This window comes from Mytilus galloprovincialis, chromosome 2 (genome assembly GCF_965363235.1).
Source record: "Mytilus galloprovincialis chromosome 2, xbMytGall1.hap1.1, whole genome shotgun sequence".
Taxonomy (NCBI): domain Eukaryota; kingdom Metazoa; phylum Mollusca; class Bivalvia; order Mytilida; family Mytilidae; genus Mytilus; species Mytilus galloprovincialis.
Window position 1 is genome coordinate 90,678,898 of NC_134839.1, and position 14,140 is coordinate 90,693,037.

Below are 14,140 nucleotides of genomic sequence, written 5' to 3' on the forward strand. Positions count from 1 at the left end.
TTAATAAAAAGGTTAAAAATAGCTCAAATTTTCAGTTAAGGCTAAATTAAGATAGTCATCTTTAATTTTTTTTATAACTTTTTCAAATCAACATGGATTTTCATAAAACTCTACAGCTTTTTTATATACATATTGATCTTACAGAATGCCAAGTTGATTGGTAATTTGGTGTATTGCTGTCATTCTTACAGATTTAATAAAAAGGTTAAAAAAAAAGCTCAAATTTTCAGTTAAGGCTAAATCCAGATAGTCATCTTTAAATTTTTTTATAACTTTTTCAAATCAACATGGATTTTCATAAAACTTTACAGACATTTCATTTATATATTGATCTTATAGAATGCCAAGTTGTTTGGTAGTTTGGTGTATTGCTGTCATTCTTATGAATTTAATAAAAAGATTTAAAAAAAAGCTCAAATTTTCAGTTTTGGCTAATTCAAGATGGTCTTCTTTAAATTTTTTCATATATTTTTCAAATCAACTTGCATTTTTATAAAATTTTACTGCTATATCATTTTTATATTGATCTTACTGAATGGCAGGCTGTTTAGGACTTTGGGTTTTTGCTGTCATTTTTATTGATTTAGTTAATAGGTTTTAAAAAAGCTACAATTTTAATTTCAGACTAAATTCATATGGTCACCTTTAAAAAAAATTATAACTTTTTCAAATCAACTTAGTTTTTCATATAACTGTACAGCTATCTCATTTATATATTGACCTTACAGAATGCCAGGTTGTTTGATAGTTTTTTGATTGTTTGGTGTTCAGCTGTCAAATCTAGGGAATTAATTACTAAGCGAAAAAGGCTGCATCATAGTCAAAGACATGTCTACCTATATTTGCTTAAACATACCATTTTTCATTTTGAAAAGTAGAATAGATTAAGGGACATTGATATTTGAACTATAAACATGCTCTGTTATTAGGACAATAATTTGTAATTCAGCATATGATAAGTTTACTAGTCCAAGAGTTATCGTCCCTTAATTTATATTATTTCCTTTATTTATAAATCAATATTGTATTTGAGGCTGCACATATAAAATCAAATCTGTACATGTATATTCATACTTGTTTTAAAAAACAATAAAATGTATGGTTCTGATACACACATAAATATATGCATATAGGAATTAACTAGCACATTTTAAATTTTGTATTAACACAAAAGTCTATTCTTTGATTTCAAAACATAAAAATTTAAAAACTTTAAAATAGAAAAAGAACCTAAATCATTTTTGATTGTCCTAAAGTTTTAGAGGGGCAAGGACTTTTTTTATAGATTTTTTTTAGATGGGCAAGGACTTTTTTTCCGAATTTAAAAGGATGGGCATTAACTTTTTTTATGAAACAATATGAAGAATGCACCGGCCCATCCATCTAGTAAATATTGAACAGTCCCTAAGTTCGAATATATCTTATTTTGTAAAAACAGATAACATTCGGATGCCTGATAATATGAAGATCTTTAAGCGCAGACGTGTTGTGTTATAATATATTTGTATTTTGTTAACATTTAATAGTGATATCTAATTTATTGTAATGGATCGTTTGACACAATATCGTGGTTAATTAAACTCACTTACAATACCTTCTTATTAAAAATAGGAGTTAATTTTCAAAGACATTATCACAATAGTTTAAGTGATAGATACAATGGATAAGCGTTGATTCATGAAAAACAAACCATTCGCCCTGCGGGCTCATGGTTTCTTTTTCAAGAATCAACGCTTATCCATTGTATCTATATCACTGAACCGCTTTTTTCTGATCCATAGCACTGGGTTACCTTCAGTTCTACTTTTGTCTTGTTTCAAAGGCCTTAAAAGAACTGCTCAATTACTTATCCGAAGCATCTAGGTTACCTTACAATTTGCGTGCTGTTGTTTTAAAAATATTATGTTTATTATTGTATTTTTTTGTGTGTTTTGTATTTTTTATAGTTCCATTTAGTGTGCCAAAATATATGAAAACTTGACGTTCGTGAAGTCAAACCAAACAATGACGTCATTCAATAAATTGCGTCACGCCCGAATGACCGTTCTATTGGACCTATTTTGAGGAAAAATTTTCATAAGCAAAAAAAAAAAAGAAACTGACTTTATGTATAAAAAAAAAAGAAAAAAAGAAAGTAGGGGTGTGATAAAGGGTATGCGATAAAGAGTGCGCATCAAAGTTGCGCGATATGGATTAAACGGCAGACTATTTATCAAATATGCAAAACTACTGTAATTACTACTAAACATATGATAAATGAATATATTATATGATATATTTATGAAATTTATTTTTTTACATACAACGTGTAATAAAGAATTTAGGTCCGTGTAACACTTATGAATTCAAAACTTTAAAAAGTTTTCAAATATATGTTTTTTTTATTTTGATTAAAGTTTTAAAATATAAAAATTCCATTTTTCTTTTAATGTATTGGACCGAATAAGGTTTGTCAATAGTTTTAAACGTATCCTTTATTATATAAATATATTGAGGAAAATTTTTTTTGTGTGTTTTGTATTTTATTTTTTATAGTTCCATTTAGTGTGCCAAAATATATGAAGAATCAACGCTTATCCATTGTATCTATATCACATAATCGCCGGCGATTTTAATGCTTCATTTCATAGACAATACAAGGACACCCAAGATGAACTATTTAAAAACTTTTGTAAGGACAATCAAATAGTGCTACCATCTAACTACCCTATAGACCATACATACCATCAAGGTGATTCAAAATCACAGATGACTACATTCTAACAAAACATAGAGAGAATGATGACGAATCAACTGAATACATGCAGATGAAAATCTTAAGAGAAGGCCATAACACCTCAGACCATTATCCTGTCTCTGCTGAATTTTCTGTTAGATTACAAACTACTCAAAAACAACACAGTGGGGATATTGTGACTAATATTAATTGGGAAAAGGTTGACAAAAAAAGCAAACTATGAACAAAATGTAAAGGAGGAACTAAAAGATAAAAAGTATCTGAATATGAGAACACCTTACGGTATTGAACAAGCTACAAACCAGCTCATATCTGGTCTTACTAATGCCTTAAATTTGAGCTATCCACGTAGGAAATCCAAATTTAGTAGAAAAAAGAAGATCAACTGGTCCCCACAACTTGCTCAAGCTGTAGGCGTCTCAAAAAAAGGCATTCTATCTGTGGAAAAAAGTTGGTTCGCCTCCTTCAAAAAATAACATTTACAACTTGAAGAGACTAGAGACGAAACGTTCAGTCAGATCAATACAAAGGCAACAAAGCGCTGACAAAAGAATTAAACTTCATGAAGAGATTATGATGGCTTCAGAAAGGGACAAGGATCTGTTTTTTTCGACTTATAAAAATTCAACGGTCCTCTTCTTCTCAATTCACACACACCCTTAGAACTGAGGAAAGGGAAGCATCAACTCCAAATGAGATGAATAATGTATTCAAAGAACACTTTGAAAAATTACTTAAGACCAACTCAAATCCTTCCTTCAACATTGGTCATGATAATCTCGTCAAGTTAGACGTGGAAACCATCGTTAATATCTGTGAAAACTCAGAAATAACAATTCAACCTGTTACCTCAACAGAAATCACAAAGCGTATATCTATATTAAAAAGAAAAAGGCTGGTGATGTAGAAGGCTTAACTGCAGAACACCTAATTTATGGTGGCACAGAATTGACTGAATTCCTGGTAACCTTAATTAACAATATCTTCTATACAAAACATGTACCTGAAGTCATCAAAAAAGGCCTGCTGACCCCAGTCCACAAAAAAGACAAAGACTATATTTTGCCATCCAACTATAGAGGCATCACAGTTATTTCCATTATATGTAAGAAGGTACACTAAATAAACATCAAAATAAGCTTCAGAAAGGTTTCACTAAAGGTGCAACCTCGATTAATATTGCTCTTCTCATCTCTGAAGTAATTAATTATATAATGAAGCCAAAGATAAAAACGAGTATCTCATTCTAATAACTCTGGATGCAGAAAAAGCATTTGACGTGGTTGACCATATACACCTATTTTGGAAATTCTATCACCAAGAAATTAATGGAGCATCATGGTTACTAATTAAGGAACTATATAACAAAACAACTTCACAAGTTAAATCTCAGGGATACATCTCGGAAACATTTGTAAATGAGCAGGGAGTCAAAAAATGTGGAATTATCTCTGCCAATTTTTACAAGGCTTATAATAAAAATATTCTAGATACTCTTGAATCCACAAACATTGGAATTAAAAAAGAGGGACGAAAGATACCAAAGGGACATTCAAACTCATAAATCTAAAATGAACTGACAATGACATGGCTTAAAATGAAAAAGACTTACAGACAAACAATAGTACATATGACACAACATAGAAAACTAAAGAATAAACAACACGGAAATTGGAAACGATTGACCCACGACGTCATAGACAAAACCTGGAAAAAGTGATGGACCGAAATTGCTCGAAGCAAAACAACACTCAAATACATGGAAGTTAACAACTGTAATTTAAAAAACAACTTCTGTTGGAGCAGTGTCAGAGATCACAAAAGAGATGTTAGCAAAGGGATAATAAAATCCAGGATACTTACAGGAACTTACAAAACCCAAAGTATTACCAACCGATTTGACGAAACAAAATCTGCAGAATGCAAAATTCTAGGAACAACCTTATAACTGTGTCTCATCAGAGAGACTTAGAACGAATCTGCAAAGACTGGATATATGCATTGCATACTAAAAGAGCCCACTTTTGGAAAACAAATAAACAATCAGTTAAAGTTCGGTGCTTAACTTGCAAGTGGTTTGTCAGTCGTGGGAATGTAACATGTAACAAGTATTATACTACTTATGTGTATATACTTAATTAAATACTAAGTGATATAGTAAAGTACTCCTAAGTTAAAATCGTAACTAGAGTATATGAATATTAATTACCTCTGTAAATAATCTTTTAGACCTTAAATTGTGTTAAGTTTTTGGGTTTTTTTAAACTAATTTTTAAAGTTTTTTATTTTTATTTTTATCTTTTACCATTTTAGATTTTAAGTACATATAAACTAAATATGAAACCACACTAGTGCATAAATTTACCCATTACTAATATGGAAATCAATATGGATTAGTAATTCATATCACTTTCCTTTTGCTAAGAGAAATCTAAACAACTGATAGGTTAGTATTTTTATCCATTTTAAAATGTATATTGTAAATACAAGTTCCTGTTTTTTAACTAATTTTTAGTCTAACCCTATTCTAATTCTGTTACTATTATTTTTAAATTTCAACTAGTACATAAAATTTCAAATAACGCAATTTGAAGAAGAAGAAGAAGAAGAAGAAGAAGAAGAAGAAGAAGAAGAATTTAATATTTTTACAATTTTACCTATTATGTCTCTTTGTTTTCTTCATGCACCGCTGTCAATATATTGGAATTTGATGCGACATTCATACAAGTGAGAGGTTTAGCGCTTTAAAACCAGGTACAATCCATCTACATAAGAAAATGCCTGTACCAAGTCAGGAATATGTCAGTTGTTGTCCATTCGTTTGATTTATTTGTGCTTTTGTTTTGCCATTTGATTAGGGACTTTCCGTTTTGAATTTTCCTCGGAGTTCAGTATTTTTGTGTTTTAACTTTTTACATGATATATGGCCTTTAACGTAAAAAAACATAAATTGCTGTAAATAATTTCGTGGAGCACTTGAAAGACCCAGAAATATAACTTTGTTTATAACACGGGTGTCATTCGGTTTAACGAGAGAAATGATCGTGAAAGAATATCTAACGGCGGTCAAGTATTGAGAGACGATCGTGAAAGCTCTGGTAACGGATCGTGAAAGACATTTCATGTAAATTCTAGTACAGAATCTTTGAAAAAATCGCTTAATTTTCAAAACGCGGAACAAATCCGAACAAAAAATTATGTCTGTCAAAATGGTTTAACTTCCTCATCATAACTGTGAAATAAGATAAAGAAAATATGCAGTACTTTATGAAAAAACACAAAAGGCGCAAAGCATGTCTATGAAATAAATTATAAATAGCACGCTTTATGTACCTATAATGGTCATATTTCAGTTTATTATGATATATTTGAAATTTAATCTTAGGTGTATCTGATTGTACAGTAAAATTAAAGTATGTTTTTCCCTTAAAAGCATTAATTTGTATATGAAAACCTTGAATTTGTTGAATTTTCATCAAACTTGATCGTAAAGGTCAAGCAACGCATCATTTTGATCGTGAAAGTTAATGCGTGACCAGACTTAATACTATTATAAGAAATCTGTATTTCTTTAACCATTTGATAAACCTGCAACTGGTTGAAGCCTGTAACTATTTTGATAAGTATGAACATTAAAACTAATATTTTTTTCTATGCAACACTTTACCTCAAAAGTAAAAAAAAACCAACTAAAAACGTGTCTAAATATTGTGAAAGATTCAGCTCTGAGAATCGGTCAAGTGTAATTCAGGCAGACCGACACTATTTAGCCAATAATATGGATATGCAACGTTTAAACCAAAATGATATCCATCAAACAAAAAATTACAGCAAACAGCATCTTTCATGAGTAACTTGAGATTGAACGATAACCAACATTTTGTGCAACAGTACTTTCTTAAGTTCTTTGTATACAACGTAGATGTGGATTGATTTAACTATATACTACAGACTATAGAATACCAGAGCGCAAATGCTGTAATGTCTCGTCTGCTTTACTTATGACAGTATATGTTGAACGTCTATCATATCAAGGGTTTTACTAGAAGTGTCAAATGCGCTTAAGATTGTCAATGGTTCATAAAAAGATATCAAGGTCAGAATACCATGCAATACAGATCTCTACAAATATCCTGTACACCAAATAAATGTGTTCCGCTTCTTACAGTGCCTTAAAAACTGACAAATGTAAAAGTTATGCTTGGCCAATTAATTCGGAACATAAGGTCAAAAGTATATGAACCCTGACCGACAGCCAGACATAGACATCTTACTATCATGCAATATATCAAATACAATTGAAGTCATCATGGTCATATATGAAACATGCAGACAGACATACACGAAATACCTTGGCGTTATAGCATACAGGTATATATCCAAAAGGCTAAACAACATAAAACGAACATGATGCATGATAATGAGTTAAATGTTTTTTGAAACCTTTCAGAAGTCGAAAATGTACACCTTACAATCATAACAACAGACAGTTATCCTAAAGCTTAACGAATCCGCGATACGGACTTGATCACAAAATGAATCTTCATCCATGAAATGAGGCAAATTCGGGGTCAAGTGAACCTGTCTGACGGACATGTAGATTATAGGATTCAATATACAAAATGTGGGTATCCTCTAACTCGTGATAAGTGAGTACTTCACATGACAATAAAAAGCTTCATCCTACAATTATCCAACTATTTTACATTTCATTTTCTGAAAATATTTATACTTTGAAATGCTTAAACCTATTGAGGATGTTGACCTATCTAGCTTTTCTCAATACCAATAACAAACAAGCCTTGATGCGCGACATATCAGAACAGGAGCAATTAAAGGATTTAATTTTAATTAGATTGAATATATAGTAAAAATAAAAATATTTCAAAACTTGATAACAAATCTCTTTTTATTTGGCTAAAGGGAAATGAAGATAAAAACATTTTGATAATAATTTGTCAATTATTAGAGGTTTTAAATAAAAACAGAAATACAATTTTAAATTAGATTTCTCTATATAAAGATATTGAATGATATGTATGATCAAATATGCATTTACATTAGTTATTTCTTTTACCTTTAATACATTATTAGTTTACTGTAATGTGTGCTGTCCAATAAAGGGACCAGAGTAACAGACAATTGGTCATATTATATTATATATTTTTATAATTACAAATTGCCTACTTCATTTGCTTTAATATTTTATATCAATCAATTAAATCAAAATCAATCATATTATGTACTTTGTTTAACCTATTTTTAATTTACTTAACATTATGTTTGAAAATTATATTGCATTTTGGGCGCCGTGATTGGCCAATAAAATATTTGTTTGTTTGTTTGTTTGGTAAAAATTCCAAAAACACGTAGAATATTCATGATTTCCTACTTGATAAGTGTCAAGGCGGTGTATATGTTGAGTTTCCATTAAGTTTGAATAGCAATCCCGAATCACTTTATCAAGCAGTTTATGTAATGGGATTTACACAAAAACACGAAAATGTTTGGGACTTTATCTGCGTGGAACAGTTCACTAACACCATTTAGTTCTTTAAAGATGTATGTAGCATGTGTATGCATAGACGCATTCAGGTTTTTTTGTTATTCTAATTTGTATCATTAGTTCATTCGAAAAGAGTATTTACGTCATCTTTGTTTTCGAACTTAGAACATTGCCTGGCAAACCAGTAATCCTAGACTAAATCCATCGGTATTTTAAAGTTGTGTTTTGTGTTTCTTAATGATGGATTTCGGTTCACGGTATTTCAGGCCTTTGATTTACACGTTTCGCAGCGGAGTATTATGACAAATGTTCAGCTTGCTAGAAATAACGTTGACAGTCAGATTATATATGAATGAGGAACTAGCACTTGTAGCATAGGAAACCTCAAATTAAAAAAAAAATGATGCATATATATGTTTTTTTTAACAAAATGGATAGTTTTCATTATTAAACTTATGTACATTTTCATTATTAAACTTATGTACATTTACTTTTTTCTGAAGACAATTCTTTAATTTGTCCACATTTAGAAGAAAATTACTTTTTTTAATTGCATATGCTTCCAGGAAGCAATTCGCCGACATATTTTCCGTATGCAAAGTGACCATAGCTGTACCCTCTCGTAAAAATCCGGTGGTCGCAATACGCATGGATCCGTCACTAAAATAAACTATTATCTGATTGTACATGTTATGCACGTGCTCAATATCTATGTTTCTTTGTTGATTGTTTACTATAATTAAGGTGACAATCGGTAAACTACGGATTCAAAACACGACAATTAATGAGCGGCTATATTTTCATCTCATAACAGACAAAAACAAATTGACGATTATACGATATGTTTACGTAAAAATGATAAATTTGTACACAAAAGACTAAGTTTATGAGATATACATGCATTAAATGGTTCAAGAATTTGATAAACATTATTTTTAACCAGTCACTCGTTTCGTTTCATATTACTTTAAAGTTGTCAATATTAGAACACGTTTTTTTTTAATTAAAAAAATCACCTGTAATTGTTTTGGTACGGGTATATAAAGTCAACAGTAAACAGTAAAATCACAAAAATACTGAACTCCGAGGAAAATTCAAAACGGACAGTCCCTTATCAAATGACAAAATCAAATGATAAAACATATCAAACGAATGGACAACAACTATAGTATTCCTGACTTGGTACAGGAATTTTCAAATGTAGAAAATTTTGGATTGAACCTGGTTTTATAGCGCTAAACCTCTCACTTGTATGACAGTTGCATCAAATTTCACTATATTTACAATGATGCGTGAACAAAACAGACATAAAGGTAACATTGTCAAAATATGGGAACGACAGTCATCACTGTGTCACAATTTCAAAACAAACAAATATTTAACAAAGAAGCACAAAAAGCATCTATCAAATTTAACAACGACGTTCATTGCTTACTTATATACGTATTTTAAATCACTATATTGCTGTTTAAAATTCATAAATCGAGTAAAAGAAAACAAATCAGGGCTCGAAACTTAAACCATGAGAAACACTTCAACTATAAGAGGAAAGCAACGGCACAACAGAAATACGGAACTGCAATAAAAACAATCGCTAACATACATATAAACGAACTATTTGATAACAACTGCCATATTCGTGACTTGGTACAGGACATTTTAAGAAAAATGGTGGGTTGTTCCTGGTTTAATAGCTAGACAAACCTTCCGCTTTTATGGCAATGTTAAAAAAAAATACCGTTTAAATAATATCACTACGTGACAGGAAAACAGTACAAACAAATGCAAGAATACACAGCACAGAGAAAAACATAAATTAATACATTGGTAATACATTGAAAAGTACATTACAACATAAAAAGCGCAGAATAACAACAGAGATCTCCCATGAATAAACGACAGCAAAGGACAAATTGCACGTCACATGAATTGATCAACTCCACAAAAAGAGACGTATTTTGTGACGTATATAGTATTATTGAGCGACAGAACATCAATATATCAGAAAGTGTAATAAGTTTCACCAGGTGCTTTTCCTTTTGTTATGAAGAAGGTTTTTGTATGAATTCTGCTTCATACGAGAAGAAAAATAAGTCGTTCAGTAGTGGGGCACAATTATTACTCTTTGAAATAACAATTATTGTTGGAATATCAACCATCAAACTCAACCAACAAAACGTCTAGCACTTTGTGGCATCATATTTTGTGTATGTATAGGGAATACAGTTGTATTATTTATTAATAAAATAAGATTTTTTTATGACCTAAAGAAGGAAAAACAAATTAAATGAGACGATGTTGTCGAAATTTTACTATAGCACTAAAACATGATAAATGCAAATTTTTAAATATCAACTTAAATTTTCATGGAGAGTAACGATCGGGCGTGTTCATACTATGCTTTACTTCTCTGTTTGAGCACATGTGTCTTTTTCCAATCTAATTAAAAACCGATCTCTCATCGCTCCTGTTTCTGATATGTCGCGTCAATCTAATTAAAAACCGATCTTTCATCGCTCCTGTTTCTGGTATGTAGCGTGGGAGCTAATTAAAAACCGATCTCTCATCGCTCCTGTTTCTGGTATGTCGCGTGGGAGCTAATTAAAAACCGATCTCTCATCGCTCCTGTTTCTGGTATGTCGCGTGGGAGATCTAACGAAACCCGCTTTGAGGTCACATGTGAGTGACCTCGTAGGTGTGTCTTTTTCGACCAATGAAATTGAGTCTTCCACGATCTTGGAAGTTTAACGTAAGGCAAAGGGATGTAACTCATTTTATTTACGACGAAATCGTCCGTCAAAATAATTCATAAACTTTTTTGATTGGCTTATTAATAGGTCGTCAACTCGATCATTAGCATATCTTTATAAATTCATAACTTTTAGTTCACTCACATGTGACCTCAAAGCCGGTTTCGTTACATCTCCCACGCGACATATCAGAAACAGGAGCGATGAGAGATCGGTTTTTAATTAGATTCGCGACATATCAGAAACAGGAGCGATGAGAGATCGGTTTTTAATTAGATTGGTCTTTTTCAAAATTTTGACATTATCAATGAGTGTAAAATCGTACCGTAGGTTATTAGATATAAGAAAATGTGTTTTAAGTGTCAATTAGACAACCCTCCATCCAAGTAACAATTTATAAAAGTAAACAATTATAGATCAGGAGCATTACTTTTCGAATTTTTAGTGTTCAACGCTCTACAACTTCTTGATTTTGCCTGGCATTTTGTTTTTAATCAAGCGCAACTAATTAGTCTTTTGTAGACGAAACGCACGTCTGGCGTATCAAGCTGTAAGTCTGGTATTCTTAATCGGGTTAAATTTAATTTTTGTCGAGCCTTCGAGTTTTGTTGAAAAAGCGAGACATAGCGATCCTACATTCCGTCGTCGGCGTCTACAAATATCTACTCTGTAGTTTGATATTTTAATGACTTTCTTAAACTATCCTGGATTTCTACCAAACTTGGACAGAAGCTTGTTTATGATCATAAGATATATATATAGTATCTAGAAATAAATTTTGTAAAATAAATATCCTTTTTTTATCCGTATTTTACTTATAAATGCAATAAGTTTTCTGCCAGTTAACATTACATTCACTCTGTGATTGAAGTTTTTTAAAATTTGAACAACTTTCTTAAACTATCCTGGATTTCTACAAAACTTGGACAGAAACTTGTTTATGATCAAAAGCTAGTATCTAGAAGGACATTTTGTAAAAATATACTTCCTGTTTTTCATAAGTTACTCATACCAGGACGTAGTTTTTCTTCCAGTTAACATTACATACAATCTGCAGTTAAAGTTCCGAAAACATTTATAAGATTCATAAAGTAGGCGAGATGCTGCCAATGGGTTGCGCGTAACCCTTACATTTTTTTAATATAATTTCTCCCCTTTTTTCTTTGATCTCAGATAAATCGGAAATGTGACAAAAGTTAAATAGTCTTCTCAGCAATAGAGTTGACATATTTGAAAATGTTTAGATTACCTATTTTTTTTCTAATGCAAAGCTATTATTTTATGGTTTCAATTCAATTATACAAGGTTCAAGAAGATGTTCTAATGTGTTTGATTGTGTAAATAAATTCAATTCTAACGTATATCGTCACAAATTATAATGAGGCCCGTTGAATCGTAAATAGGTTGAAATAAAGCTATGACAAATTCACTTATTAAAGAAAATTGAAATTGAATTGCAATAACTCATATAAGGAGTCGACTGAGTTGACCTATTTGCACATCTTGTCTTGATGATTATTCTAATTGTTTACAGTTTTTTTCCAACAGGTTGTTCACCTATAATGAAACAAATACCTAAAATCACCATTAAAGGGGTATTAACTGCCAAATTCATCATCACCAATTTGGACTCAAATTCTCATATTTTATTTATAACAAAATAAAACGTATATCAACATTACAAAAAGTCTGAACTAAACAAGTATAAAATAATGCATGCACTCGTCTAGACGTCATCTAATCAACCGTCGAGATGACATATGAAGACTGCCGACGATCATATAACCCAATATAAACATAAATATATCAAATAAAAAAATATGCAAATGTGTCCATGGGAGACAGATGACATTCCCCTTGTTTATTACGTTAAAAAGGGATATAACTCAAGAACTATAAAATTGACACTACCCTTTGTACTTGTTATGGGTTCTGTGGTAACAGGCATTTTTTTATACGTTTCATAAAATTTGGTTACGGCAAACTTAAGCTAGAAAACAGAAACGAATATTTAAGCATTTTTTTCCATTTGTAAAATGGCATTCCTCTAAACATAACATTTGGTTGAGGCAAAATAAAGTTAGAGAATGGAAACGAACAATTCAGCAATTTTTACATTTGTAAATGGCATAATTCTATAACGGTAAAAGTGACGCTACCAATCTTGTCTGTGTTTTGTGAAAATCGTGTATAATTTTTGGTTGAAGGAAATTAAAGTGAGAGAATGGAAACAATTGTGATGAACGTACAGACGGACAAAGGTAAAAATTAATACTCCCTTCGCTACGGCGGGGGCATAAATAGCAACAACGTGCAATTGGGTATTTCAATGTTTGTTTGATTTCAGATTGTAGGTTAAAAAGTATGTTTATCATTGTATTTACCTGTTTGATAATTATTTTGTTGTGAATCAATCAGTCAATTAAATGGTGTGTCCTTGTTTCACTTTAAATGTTGACATCCTTTGTTTTAACAGCTGAACACATGCGTACCAATCTCCAGCTAAAGGATTAAATTTAAGGTCACATGGATCCTGGTTCTGTGAGGTCAGTTTACTCACTTACAAGTGAATAATTCATCAGCGATGTGTCTTAGATCATTTGTTAAAATTGAAAAGCGAATTTTTGTTTCACTTTATCAATTTCTTTAATAATTGAACGAAAAATATCATATTACATATTTTTTTACATATCGTAGTTAATGCTTATTTGTGACCTTTTTTTTTGCCCCTTATTCCTAAAATAATGGGACCAAAACTCCCTAAATCAATCCCAATCTTCCTTTTGTGGTCATAAACCTTATGTTAAAATTTCATAGATTTCTGTTTACTTCTACTAAAGTTATTACATGCGAAAACCAAGAAAAATGCTTTTTGTGGCCCTTTTTGGCCCCTAATTCCTAAACTGTTGGGACCAAAACTCCCAAAATCAATTCCAACCTTCCTTTTATGGTCATAAACCTTTAAATTAAATAGATTTCTATTTACTTATACTAAAGTTATAGTGCGAAAACCAAATGTCTTCGGACGACGACGACGACGACGACGCCAACGTCATACCAATATACGACCAAAAAAATTTCACATTTTTGCGGTCGTATAAAGAGATTTCTAAACTTTTAGAAAAATGGTTAAAAATTGACCATAAA